Genomic DNA, 13525 nt, shown 5'->3' with positions numbered 1-13525 from the left:
TCACATCGTTCATAATCGAAATTGTACTCGTATATCTCGTTAGATATGCGTTAATTCACCGAGATATGTCTCGCCCGTCCGATACACCGGCTACCGGTGCAAAGTGCGTCCTTGCTTTCTAATTGTAATGTAATTACGGCGCGCGCGCACGTATAGAGAGCCTCGCAACGCCACCGTCTATATTTGTCGCTCGTTCGAGCGACCGCGCTCCTCCCGAACTTCGCCCTATGAACCAAGCACTGTTTCTCAGATTCGGTATCAGATCGTATAAGCTCTATTATGAATTACATGAAGACGCATTTTGCAATGTTTTACTCTCCTCTTCCACTTTGCGAAATAACTTGCGAAATGACTTCGATATATAATAATCGAAAAAATGATAAATTATCAGTTATTTAAAAAAATCTTGCTTTGTTTCTAGCAAACTTTTTGTGATAATGCTTTCTTATGGTAATTCGTTAAACGCAGTAATTTTTACATGATAATAATTAATTGGCTTTTTTTGCTGATATCTTGCACGTTCCTTCGAATAAAAGCAGTTTCGCACACTCGAGAAAAATACGATACGGCGATGAACGTGTATGCGATGTGATACGTGATACTTTAATAATCTCGTTCCGCGTGCGGTATCAGATTCGTACAATTTTATCCCCGATCTGTAAACACTGTAGAGATAAATGACAGCAGATAAGTGGTTACAGGTGGTTTTCTTCATTTTCTCTACTTTATTTCTCTCTCTTTCTCTCTCCCGTTTAGGATTCCCACTAATGTACCGTTCGTCTTATTATAGCTCCTTGTTTATGACGCTTTACAGTCGGTAAATACTAGATACGTCAGAATCTTATGTGTCGTAACGCGTCATCGTGATACGTTGTAACGGTTGCGTGTTGCAAAGTCTGCTAACTAAACATTTTTACTATTTAACTATTCTAAAAAAAGGAGCTGTAAAATTGTAATACGATGAAAAATTGAACAGGAAATATTACAGAACCATAACACCAAAAAACCTAAATTTTATTTTTTTAGTATTTAAAATATTCCGTTTATTTAAAATATCCAACTTAACATATATAGAGTAATTATGACATTAAGTTAGATATTAAAAAATTTGTACTTTTATGGAATATATTTTTTTACAGATTTACAGATTTTTAAAATGCTATCTGTATTTATACTAGAATTAACGATCTCAAGAACAAAGAATCTGTTCCGTTATTTTTTAACAATAGATATAATCAATTTGATAACGTGATGTATTCCTTTAACAGAGGAAAGATTCTTGAAAAAGAGCCATCGAGAATCTAACAACGTAGGAGATATTCTTTCATTCTTTAAAGAGACTCGTTTTTATGCTGCGAGCACCGACTTCCCTTCCCTGTTGTGTTGTGTACGGCGTTGTATTTGCTCTGTAATCTGACCCTCTACCTCGGCAATCGATACGCGAACGATTTCGATAAGATAACAGCTACGATCTGGCTGGAGATGGGGGCTGTTGATATTACCTTCGTAATTGACTCGCAAACGACATTCAAAGTCTATTCACGTGCACTCGATCGAACAATTAAGCCTTCAACAATAATAAGGAATATTGAAATTGCGATGCATCGTTATTCATCGTGCATGGTAAAGTCTGTAACCGCAAGAGTTTTGTCCCGCATTCCGACTCGATAATCAACTGAATAAAGAGATGTTTGTTAACAATTGTTGAAATCGTATCCGTGAAAAAAATCGCAGGATCAGAGGAAAATACAAATCTCTCTGAATGATAAAGTTTATCGTAAGTGCTAAAAAATTGACAATTAACAATAGAGTGTGACAACAGAGCACATTTTTATTTTATATATATTGTTTATATTGTCACACAAAACTGCGTATAAATAAACGAGAAAACTGATCTTGTAATTTGACTTGTAAATTCATCTCAAGAGCGAACTGGGCTAAATATTATGCTGAAAACATATTATCAATGCAAACTGGTCTGTATAAAAATAACAATATAGATAAGAATAAAATGTAGTCATTTAAAAAATGATTTCAACAAATGAGCCAACTTTATTTTTATACCAATATCATGTTACCTATCGATCGATCGAAAAATCGATTTTTATTTTTGCTTAAAGAATTTTCGTCGCTTTAGTCATTCAGCGTTTCGAGCAATTTGAAAAATCGTACGAAAGCTTGTCACAAATTATTTAAATATGTCACGTCCACTTTGATAATAGGATAACCATCTAGGAAACTTTCAGCTCATTTCAATCTTCCCCCTTCTTACTAATGTAATTTCTAGGCGAGATGGTTTCTTGAGCCGTTCGCTCCTGGCTGCACCGAGAAATCGGTCGCGCGCGCGTGCGAGTGCGCGTGTCGATGCACCGACGGTGTTGGCGACGATAATGGTAGTGGTGGTGGTGGTGATGGTAGCGCGCTACTTTAGGGTCAACGCATTGCCAAGGTGGCGGCCATGTGGCACGCTCGGGCGCATGGCGGAGCGCCTGCGTGCACTCGGCCCAGCTCGAGGTATGCTCCCTCGTCCTCGTCCCGAGCGCGCATTGCATACGTGTGCACGCACACGAGCGTGGAGCCCGGCCGTGCACACGCGTGGGCGTACCGCCGGCTAATCGCGGCGATTCCCAGCCATGAGGGAAAACGAGACCGGAAAGTGCGCTTAACACTTTGACTGCCACGTCACACATATCGCCGATGACGCCTCTATTTTCTTGGGAGTTGTAACATCTGCTTGTATAACACATATCGGGATGACAACTTCGTTCTCCAATTGATTCGCGCTCATATCCGCTATTTACACATATCATGCGAATTAAGAGATAGAACTTTTAATCATATGCATGGTTAATGTAAAAAAAAATGTAATTTTTGGCATTAATGGTTAATGCCAAAAAAATATTTCCCACTTCGTTTCATATATTAAGAGTGAGAGATAACGAAAATTATTTACTAGTAAAATCTAAAATATTTGAAAAAAATCAAGAGTGATAAACTTATCTTATAGTAAAAGCATTAATAAAGCTAAAGTGCAACTTTATTTACCCTTAACAGATTTTCCTATTATCTTTCAATCAAATGTACCGGATTAGAATAATGATATAAAAATCTATAGATATAAGATTAAAACCGTGTCAAATGAAATCTGCTGCAATAAAGTCTCTCGAGAATATGAAAGATATTACACGTTAATTGTCTCGTAATGCGATAACTCAGGGGCTAAAATAATTCCGTGCAAAATTGGCGGATCTCCGGGAGAGCGGTGACAATGAAGAGAACAGCTTAAGACATGCGAACCGCGTTAACCTCATTACCGTACCCCATATAGACGATATAATGATTCGTACAAAGGTGTACGAAAGCGGAAGAAAAGGCGGGAAGGCGCAGCGGAACTTCCGCGTGAAAGAATTTGAGGCGCAGCCGTGCAGCCCGCCGGCTGTGTTGAAACTGCATGTTTGCATTTGCATTTACACCGGCTTGTCTAAATCATCGGAGCGGATGGCGGCCGATAAAAGGATCAAAAGACCAGAGGGGCGGCGAGATCGTGTGAAAGGCAAAGCCCTTTTTGTTTATAAGCCACGAACATAAGCTGGAGGATCTGGCGAACCGCCCTTTACTGCGAATGACCGATCAATTAATTATTTTTAATCGGAGATTTATATACTTATCGCGGTTAAAACCGGTCTCGGGATTATTCAATCGTATACATTTAATCGAATTCACTTTTTATTCGCGTATTATTAATTATCAAATTGACATCGGTATTTTACCTTTACAGCCAATTACCGATAGCGATTGATTTTACAACTACTTTTTTATCAAATAACTGATTATTTATTTAAATATCATTAAATTATAAAGAATAAGATATTATTTTTCTAATTAATTATACCAAAAATTTCTAAAATTAAAGAAACATTAGCCTGTCCGACAAGGGTTCTATTTATGATCAGCAGTCTAAAGACCAAAGAGACCTTTAGGCACCCTAGGGCCCTTAAGACTCTTAGGCCCTTTGGAAACAAATAATGTAGCTATTCTCATTTAGTTCATGGGGCTTAATAAAATATCCATGAAAGATGTTACGAGACGTAACAATTGTAGCACGTCAAGCGCTTTGTCACTTATGTCAACAAAAACAGTTCCAAAAAATACAATACGAGAAAATTAAGCATAGAACATTTTTGTACTTTTGTTAGGACTTATACTTCAATTATTGCCTACGTTACCATCATGTAAATTAAAAAAAGTTGAAAGCAAGATTTGATTTACTGTCTATCCTGCTCGACCGAAACTGAAACATCGTGCCGGATACTTGGCATAGCAATTGCATCTCGCACCGTAGGACGCAGGCCGAAAACCGCAAAGGGTCCTTGCCACAGGAGCAGAAAGAGCTGAAAAGCGAGAAAGAGAAAGCACGATCGAAGATCCCTCGACGAGAAGGCCCGTCGTGCTCGTAGCGGAGAAGGGCGGCGGCGGAGGCGGCGGCGGCAGCGGCAGCGGTGGCGGAGGAGGACGAGGTAGGGGTCGATCGCAAAGCAGAGGAAGAGAAAAAGAGAGATAGAAAGAGAGAGAGAGGAAGAGAAAGAGAGTGAGTCCGGGACCGTAACTGTGACTATGCCGGGACGGCATGATGGCGGGTGGTATGGGTCGTCACGGCAACCGGAGTCGAGGCTAGCAAAAGCAGACTGCCTCTCCATAGCGCCTCCGCTCTCTTCTTCCTCTCTCCTCTACGTCTCGCTCTCACTCTCTTTCTCTCTCGCTTCTTTCGCCTTTTCCAACGTCTCCTGCCGTCGGCCGTTAACCGTTACGCGGCTATCTCCGCCTCTTGTTCCTCAACACGGACCCGCGCGCTCCAATGTATCTCTTCGTCGGTGCTCCCTTTTTCGCCAGATTTCTCTCATCCGTCTCTGCCTATCTCCTTCTGCAATCAACCCACCCTCCCCCTCCTACTCGCTCTTGCGACATTAATAATCGCTTGTTTAGCCATCATTATTTACTGCTTCTGTCGTACGACGCCGCGCTTTATCGATTCGGAGATGATTTATATTGTTTTCTATTGTAAATTTATATTGCCCGTCGGTTTAGTTAGCGAACTGTCTCCATTTCGCATTTCCCGACTTAATTCGTTATCCTTAATAGCACCCATCCCGCCCCGCTCCCTTTTCGCCGTCCACCGTCAACGAGGAAGAATAGAGAAGACCGACGATCCAATTATTTCTTATTTACCAGACGATACGAATCGCGGATAATTGGAGTCGGCTGTCTAATGACGCGTCTTTATATGTATATCTTCACATGCGGCCAATACGTCCGATAGATAACAAGAACTCGTTCACGCTTGATTAACATCTTGTCACGTTATATACATATATAAATGGCACGTGTCTTTAGAAATTACGATCCTCGCTTATGAACGACGACTTAATTTTCTGTTTAATTTGCATCTGCGTCCGTCGTTCATACATGAGTAACGCGAATTAAACTTTGGCTAACGTGTACAACGGCAGGGAAAACAAGGTACATCTAACTTTTAATAATGTGCTATAAATATCAGATAAGAACAGGCTTGGAAATACGCACAAGAATGACCAAGCATACGTCATGAGAAAAAGTCGTGACACACGATATCACCGTGACATTGGGATGGGACCTTATCTCTAAGTGGAATACACATAGATGAACAATAAATATCAAATAATAATACAAAATCCACTGCAGATCCCGGTACATTCCTGAGACACGGTTTGACGTCAAAAGAGAAAAGGATCTTTCGATCCCGGTGGGTGGTCTGCCCGATGCAGGACGGTTTATGTATATATGTAATGTACATACGATGCCCGATGTAGTCTCAAGAATAGCGGCAGAGAGATGCGGGGGTGCCCTCTCAAGATTGAACCCGTCCAATTTCGTGGAAACGCACTCGCGCGCGGTCACCGGAGCTCACGATCGATCCTTTGATCGGAATAGCCGGAAGACAAACCCGAACGGAGCTCTCTCGCGTACGACAAAGCTCTTCCCAACGTAATCTTCGGTTGCGAAAGACAGGAGGATGAGGAAGAGGGGGGAGAGGGCATGGAGATATATAACGTGTCGTCGGGTAAATGGTGCAGGAGAGAAGGAAACATCGCGATCCAATGCCGTTTATCGAAATCTGCAGCTCACAAAGACGCGAGATGACGGAGTGAATGGATACAACAGAAAAATGATAGGAAATGAAAAATGGCACAGATTAATAAAGCATGATCGAGTACAAGAGTGATATTCTATATCGTGACTAGAATGTAGTTTATAACCCAAAAATTGTGATTTGCAAATGGCAATTGCGCTACGATTTATGTATGTATCACGTATTATGTATATATAATCATTATTTAAACATTGTATGATATTTTAATATCATGTACATATTTCTTGTTAATAAAACTGATTTGAAGTTATAGAGGAATTTAGAAATAAATCAATGCAAAATAAATATGACTTTAAAATTCTTCGCAAAGTTTCGATGGCCGAAGTAACGAGACGCGCGACGTTTATAATCACAGTGATCCTGAATTGAGAAACGATAGCGAGGTAAAATACGGCAAGTTAATCGTCTGCCGGGAATAATGAGAAGCAACGTCGTTGATTTTCCTCGTTGTAAACTTCTCGTCGAGATCTCGACAAGCGCGCTTTTGCGCGTCACGTGAACGTAATCGCAAACGAACTTCGTAACTTCTCGCGTAACGACCGAGAAAACGTTTCACCGATTGCCGCGAACGATTCTCCCGGTATTAGTACTCTCCGCTAATTCTCGGCCGTAAATCGCCAATCGACCGCGATCGATAATTAACGATGTAACACCACAGTTGTCGTATAGGCGTCGCGCGTCGCGTCGTCGACGTATTGCGTCGTGAGAATCGCGCTTAAAATATCGCACGCAAGTGCACGTGCGAACGCGTATGCGTGAGATATAGACTCGGAGATCCTCGATATTTCCTTCCCGCTGGTTTTCTTCCTCCCTTCTCTTTCATCCTACGCCTCTTCGTCTTTCCATCTGTCTCCGTCTCTGTTGGCTTTATTGCCTCTTTCCCTCCTGCCCCCCCACTCCCCTTTCCACAGCCCTCTAGCATACCGCTTTGCTGCGAGTCAGCGACTAAAATCCTCTCGACTTCGTCGGGATATCTCGACGACCTGTGCACTTTAGTCGAATGATTTCGTCGGAAGAAAACAAACACGCGCTGACAGATACTCGTGTGTGCGTGTGTGTGCGTGCGTGCGTGCGTGCGTGCGTGCGTGCGTGTGTGTGTGTGTGTGTGTGTGTGTGTGTGTGTGTGTGTGTTCGCGCGAGAGTTTTCACTGCCCATTAAAAACACTCGAGTCAAAATCTCACCAATAAGCCGTTTTCAATTAGAAAGGATCTTACATATGCAAAATGTATCTTATATTTGTTTTCCTACTCATTGTACTCATATGTAAATCTTAATAAAAAATTATTTTTCCGTTAATAATATTCTATTTTTCATAATGCAAATTAACGCATCAATAAATGTCTTACACGTAGTTTTAAACAATTATAAGCAAACAAATTGTAAATCGCCTTAACATTTTTATTAAATTATATGTATAATGATAATTCCAACATATTTTTATTTCAAGTAAGTTATTTTTATCATCATCCGGTATATCAAGATATATATACGTATGGCATATGCGAAAGGCGCTTCAAGATAAAGCGATTAAGGAAATAGGAAATGTCGGCGAAGCAATCTACTCTATTACGTGTCAGACGGAGCTATGCAGAAATCGTGACATTGAAAGTGTGGCAACCCGCGTGCGTGCACACATACGGCTATTTATATACGACCGCGATCGTTAATGAACCAAATAGATTTCGAACAAATCCTCGGATATTATATTCTCAAACCTCTCCGAGAAAAGTCTAGTCGACGAATATCTAGTTTCCGCTCTGAAAATATATCAAAATGCTCGAAATGCATAATAAAACAAATTCGGGAAAATATCGACAGCTAATTCATTATTAGTTCTATTAAGCTAAGATATCTTCGTGAACAAATTTTTCTCCATCAGCAAATTGATTTCTATAATTCGTAATAAATAATACGTTGGAAGAGATTTTACCGTAACTTGCTTTTCAATCTCTAATTGTTGAGAATACAAATTAAATGAAAGAAAATATGAAAGAATCGGCAACATTCATAAGACGATAGTTTTTTAACAGAAAAAGATAGCATAATTCCTACGAAATAACATGCGGTGTGTCAATACAACAATTAAATAACAGCGAAATGTTTGCCGGTAGAGCCAGAACAATCCGTGCTTTCCGGAAAGATGAATAAAGGGGACGGAATAAAAGAAGATCACATGGTGCATAAAAGGTAGGATAAACAAAGCCTAAGCCGACTAAGGAGTGTGAAACAAAGCAAAACGCCACGGCGCGGCGAGGCTAGTGCAAAACAATCCGAAAGAAAAAGAGAGAAAGAAAGACAGAGATCTGTTCAATAAAAGAAAAAAAGTGAATAGAATAAAATTGTACGATTGCCAAGCAGTCTCATAAGAACGGTGAGATGCACGTGACGTTTCTACTATTTTTTCTAATTACATCTATCGCGCTTGGTACCATGTGCGTGAAAGTAAAGTGATACGACGTGTATAATAGCGATCAACATGATAAAATCCAATTTAAATTATTTCCGTAAGATTTTACAATCATGAGATCGAACTTCTGTACGTAAGCTTATAAAGTGTAATTATAAAAATAAGTTACCTATTTTATATTATGCTTTATTCTTTCGCTGGAAAAATTATGTCGAACATGTATCTTTCGCGATCGATACTATCCAAAAAAGGTTAATCCAAATAAATTTATTCGTAAAAAAAACTAATTAAAATCAATGCGATTTTATCGCATCGTGTTATAATTCCTCGTGAAGTTTGAGCGCCGGCTGGCGACAAAAGATATCGCGGGTCGAAACGGGAAATTAGAGCAACGAGAGAGGGGAAAAAAGAGTTAATGCAAATGAATACGGCGAAGTTACGACACTAATTAAAGCGCGCCGGTTACCATTATATATTACATTACACGAGAGAATGGCCGAATACCAATAATGCGAAAACGCCAAAAAAACGGAACACAATTATCCGGGTCATAGATAACGAATCTCGATCGACTATCCGTAAATCCTTACATATGAGCAATCCGGATTAACCACGATATTTTTAACATAAATCAAATTACAATGAAACGATTGTGTGTAAAAAGATAAAATGTGCTAAATGGTGTCTAACCGAAATCTTTTCGTTCTTTATTTGACTAATTTTATCTTAATGCAAAGAGAGAGAGAGAGAGAGAGAGAGAGAGCTCCTTAATATCGTTAACTGTCGCATAAATCTAACATGGAATAGCAGCTTGGCTGGATTAGCATTTTAAATTAGTTTTTTTCTTAACAGGGATATCAAATGTTTTTTCTACGATCTCTGTAATTTCTAGACGACTCAATTCTGGAGAAAGTGCGTAAATCTATTAATCCGCCTTCAAACACGTTTATCTGTAAGCAATTTACAGCGACGTTTCAATATTTTATATTGCTTACGGAGAATAACGCTAAATCAATAGTATGCCGCCACTTAAGGTTTTCCTCTGGGAAAAACTACTCGAAAGAAAACGTCAAGCACACACCGTAGTCCATAAAGCACGTGAATAGAGAAAGCATGGACGAGGCACACTTTGAAAAAAGAGAACCAAAAGTGAGAGGAAACGAGAGGGGCTCAAAGGACAACGATCGTGTGGCAACGACTGCTCATTAAATCGGAAAACAAACTAAGTATAGACGAGCAAGGACAACGAGATTCACGCTACAAAATATAGTGATGTTCCACGATCGCGTACGTATTGCGTGTCTGTCGCGCGCGCGTATATGCGTGTATACATATATTCGAGAAGATATTATACGGAGAGAGAGAGAGAGAGAGAGAGAGAGAGAGAGCCCGCATATATTTACTCAAAATATTTCATTTAGCCGAGGCATCATTAGCGAGATAAAATTACGACACGCTGCGTTGGTTAATTCTATTTGGTGGTTATATTTAACTGTGCAATAACACTCTGCAGATATTTTGCTATCAGCGCTATAGAGTAGAGATAGGACAAATAAAGCGATTATGATAACAGGATGAGTAGTGAAATTTTTGACGCACTTTGTTACGCTTTATCCATAAAACGGCACTATAATTTTCTCAGTGAGCGTACAACCTCTCTCCGGAGATGCCGGATTTACTCTGGATTATTATTTTACTACGCAAGACGTTCCGGAACTACTGAATATTCTTTTCATAGATAAACAATTTCACTCCATCTTTCTCACGAACATGCTTTTCTCGGTTCCTAATGTTAATTTGGCAAAACCGATCTCTCGAAAATTTGCGATCGCTCTTGTTATCCATATTTTTTGTTTTTTAATATCCCGATTCCGGTGGCACTTACAATTGATTCCATGATGATAAGTACAAGAAAAATTTCTTTGTTTTGAAATGATAAAAAATTGCCGGATACTTAGGTCGATCGATGTGTTATGGTACACGACAAAAGAAAGATCGCGTGGAACTTTCATTACGGGCGACTTGTCGATACTTGTCAAAGGTGACATTCTAGACCGCGTAGACCGCATGAGAATCCGTGTTACAAAATTCGTAAGGCGGTCACGACGCAACCGTTCGCTCCCGCCGCCGCGCCGTAGACGAGAGCACGTTTCGCGTCACCGTACGACTAGAAATAACTCCGAAGCCAAAGGCGTCGCCATGCGTGACCAAGAATAGTCGCATTCATATTCACGACGCATAGCGCTAATATTGCTCCGGCCATATCGCTGTGAAGCACAATAACCTTTCTACTATAATTAACACTCTTTCTAAATATCTTATATTACATTCGTGTACATTCGTATACATAATAATTTTAGAGCAAAATAACACCATCCATATATTTCAGGCGTTACAGTATTCAATTATCTCGGACAGGCGAAGCCTGTCATTTAAATGTTTCAGACCTTTCAAACACCAGGTAATTACCTGAAACCAAATCTATCATTTGAATATTTTAGAGACTTGAAACAATTACCTACGTTAAAACAAAACTCACCGTTTAAAGAACTCTAATGTTACAAACTCCAAATAATAATTACAAAGAAATATCATTAGAATTGCAAAGTGAGTTCGATTAATCATCAAGAGTTTTTGTCGTTTTCACAAATTTTTTTTCTTCGAAGAAAGCGCGAGACACGAACTAGCGCAAGAATGCGGCGCTACATCCCTGCTCGATGCGAGAGATCCTTTTTCGGCGCGACGGGGGGAGATTGTTCGGGGTCGTCGGATCCTTTATTACGATGGCAATCCCCTACCTCTGTCCTCGACACACCGACCTGCCGCTGACGTTCAGCCCGTCCAACCCGTAGGCAAGCACCCTCGCGCTCGTCCAACACGTGGGATTACGCGCGCCGGAAATATCCGAATGCCGTGTTTCTATTTTTAACTATTATACCTACATCTCGGTTCTCTCGATAACGATAGCACAAACCTGATAAGAATACATCCCGTTCGCCGGCGCGCTCGCGAAAACGGTTTGCCTTGAAGCGAGACGTTACCTACTTTCCAATCTTGGCGTTCCTTCAAAAGATATCGTCGAGTACAAAAGTCACAAGGTATTGGCGCCTCAGAATTCGCATTTAATTTAGAATAATATCGAAAAAAGCGTTTCGACATACTGAATTATATTAGCATTCATAATCTCATTCTACCCGATTTGCGGTATAGAAAACGTCTTATACGTGAAAACGATTAAATTCTAGGTATGTTCAAAAAAATCAACGTACAAATCTAGTAATACGTGTGTTCAATCATGTAGGGGAGACCGGGGCTAAACCGCCAGCGGGGTTGAACCGCCAAATCAAATATCTCGGAACCTGTATATTGTGCGAACTCGCTATTAACATTGTAAACGCTGCTTATGGTACCCATGTGACCAACGGAGTTTCGGCAGGTTACCTGCCGTGTTATGATTTTTACGAGGGCAAACGTGTTTTCGGAAGGTGAAAGTGAAATTTTCTGCGCGTGGAAATATTGTAATATCTGCAATAATATTTGCTCTCCAAATCTCGCGGTACGTGATTATAAAGAGTAATGCATGCTGAACACGAATCCAGTGTAGTTTTTTCATTATCGTTGATGTCTAATATTTCGTGGGCGATCAAACCTGAAACTTATGTTTGGGGCTTATCCGCCAGTAAGCACCCGGGGTTGGTCCGCCAGTCTCGTCACTGTGGCGCGCCGGGCGCACGACTTCAGCTCACGGCGATTTCAGGTTAGGTTTCCCTCGAGCGTGATTCTGTCTTCCCTTGCACGTGCGTCAGTTTGTGTAGGAGGGAAATGGTACGCACGTATCGTCGCAAAACGGGTGTTTTTGGGTGTTTTGGCCGACCGAAAAGATGGCGGACCGTTGTTTTCGAGATCGCTTACGCTCACGGCACGTCGGCGAGGTATGGCGAGGCACGGCACGGCTCTGAGATCCCGCGATTTCCGCGCGAGAGTTGACATGCCGCGCGCGCTGTAGATCGTCCCGACTCCCGGCCGCGGTAAATCGTCGTTGTTGGTCGTTGTGTCAGTGACAGTCGCGCGTGCGACCGCATCGTCCAGCGTTCGCCGCATCGTCTCGGCGTCATTGTCGCCGCCGTTGTAGTGGTGGTGGTGTCGGTGGTGGTCATCGTCGTCGTCGTCGTCGTCGTCGTCGTCGTGGTCGTGGCCGTTGTCGTCGTGGTGGTCGTGGCCGTCGTCGTCGTGGTGGTCGTGGCCGTCGTCGTCGTGGTGGTCATGGCCGTCGTCGTCGTCGTCGTCGGCGCGTCGAGGAATCGGCGCGAGGACGCCGTCGAGTCGGTAAAATGGTCGCGCTCCACCGCGAGCTTTTCTAACCCCCCTGTCGCTATTTATCGCTCCCCCGCGAGAAACGCGGCTTGGTTAGGTTGCTCGAGGGTCCGCGCTGATCCTATGGCACCGGAACGCCGTCACGCGTATTCCCCGTGGTTGCCCGCGTTGACAATGTGACGTGCCGTTGGGGAGTTTACGATTTGGTTAACCTCTGTATTCACGTGCCTAAATTGTTTTATGGAATAGGTAAAACAATTATTTTTAATGTTTTGCATAAAAATTTTTAATAAATTTTTATATTTTTCTCTTAAAAAACAATTATTAAAATGTATCATATCATTTTTCAGGATTACATGTACGTATATGTATTGAAAATGCAGTGTGGCGGATAAACCCCGGGGGGGTGGCGGTTCAACCCCGGCATTTTTGAGATTTCAATTTTTGCACCGTTGTCGTTTTTGCTCTATACCGGTTAAACAAAGCGACGTAGATAAAAATTTCCTTAATAAATTTTGTAGCTAAAGGTTCACTCTTTACAGTGGTATACCACATTTAACTTCAATTATTTATTTTGTTGTTAAAAATCGGCTCCGAAAAAAAACTGGCGGTTTAG

At 41.3% G+C, this 13525-nt stretch overlaps 1 protein-coding gene and 1 long non-coding RNA gene across 7 annotated transcripts in view; one reads left to right on the top strand and one right to left on the bottom strand.

Annotated features, from left to right (window-relative positions):
- Positions 1-13525, bottom strand: part of LOC139769039 (uncharacterized) — a 173289-nt gene that overhangs the window by 149323 nt on the left and 10441 nt on the right. The gene's annotated exons all lie outside the window — the stretch shown is intronic.
- LOC139769038 (uncharacterized) lies at positions 11533-13496 on the top strand. The gene is made up of 2 exons (XR_011717475.1): positions 11533-13158; positions 13260-13496. It is a non-coding gene; the product is annotated as an uncharacterized lncRNA (long non-coding RNA).

Source organism: Temnothorax nylanderi, unplaced genomic scaffold (assembly GCF_030848795.1).
Source record: "Temnothorax nylanderi isolate EJ_2023f unplaced genomic scaffold, tnyl_v1.0 TNYL_tig0019_pilon, whole genome shotgun sequence".
Lineage (NCBI taxonomy): Eukaryota > Metazoa > Arthropoda > Insecta > Hymenoptera > Formicidae > Temnothorax > Temnothorax nylanderi.
This window is presented reverse-complemented; position numbering and strand designations above follow the sequence as displayed.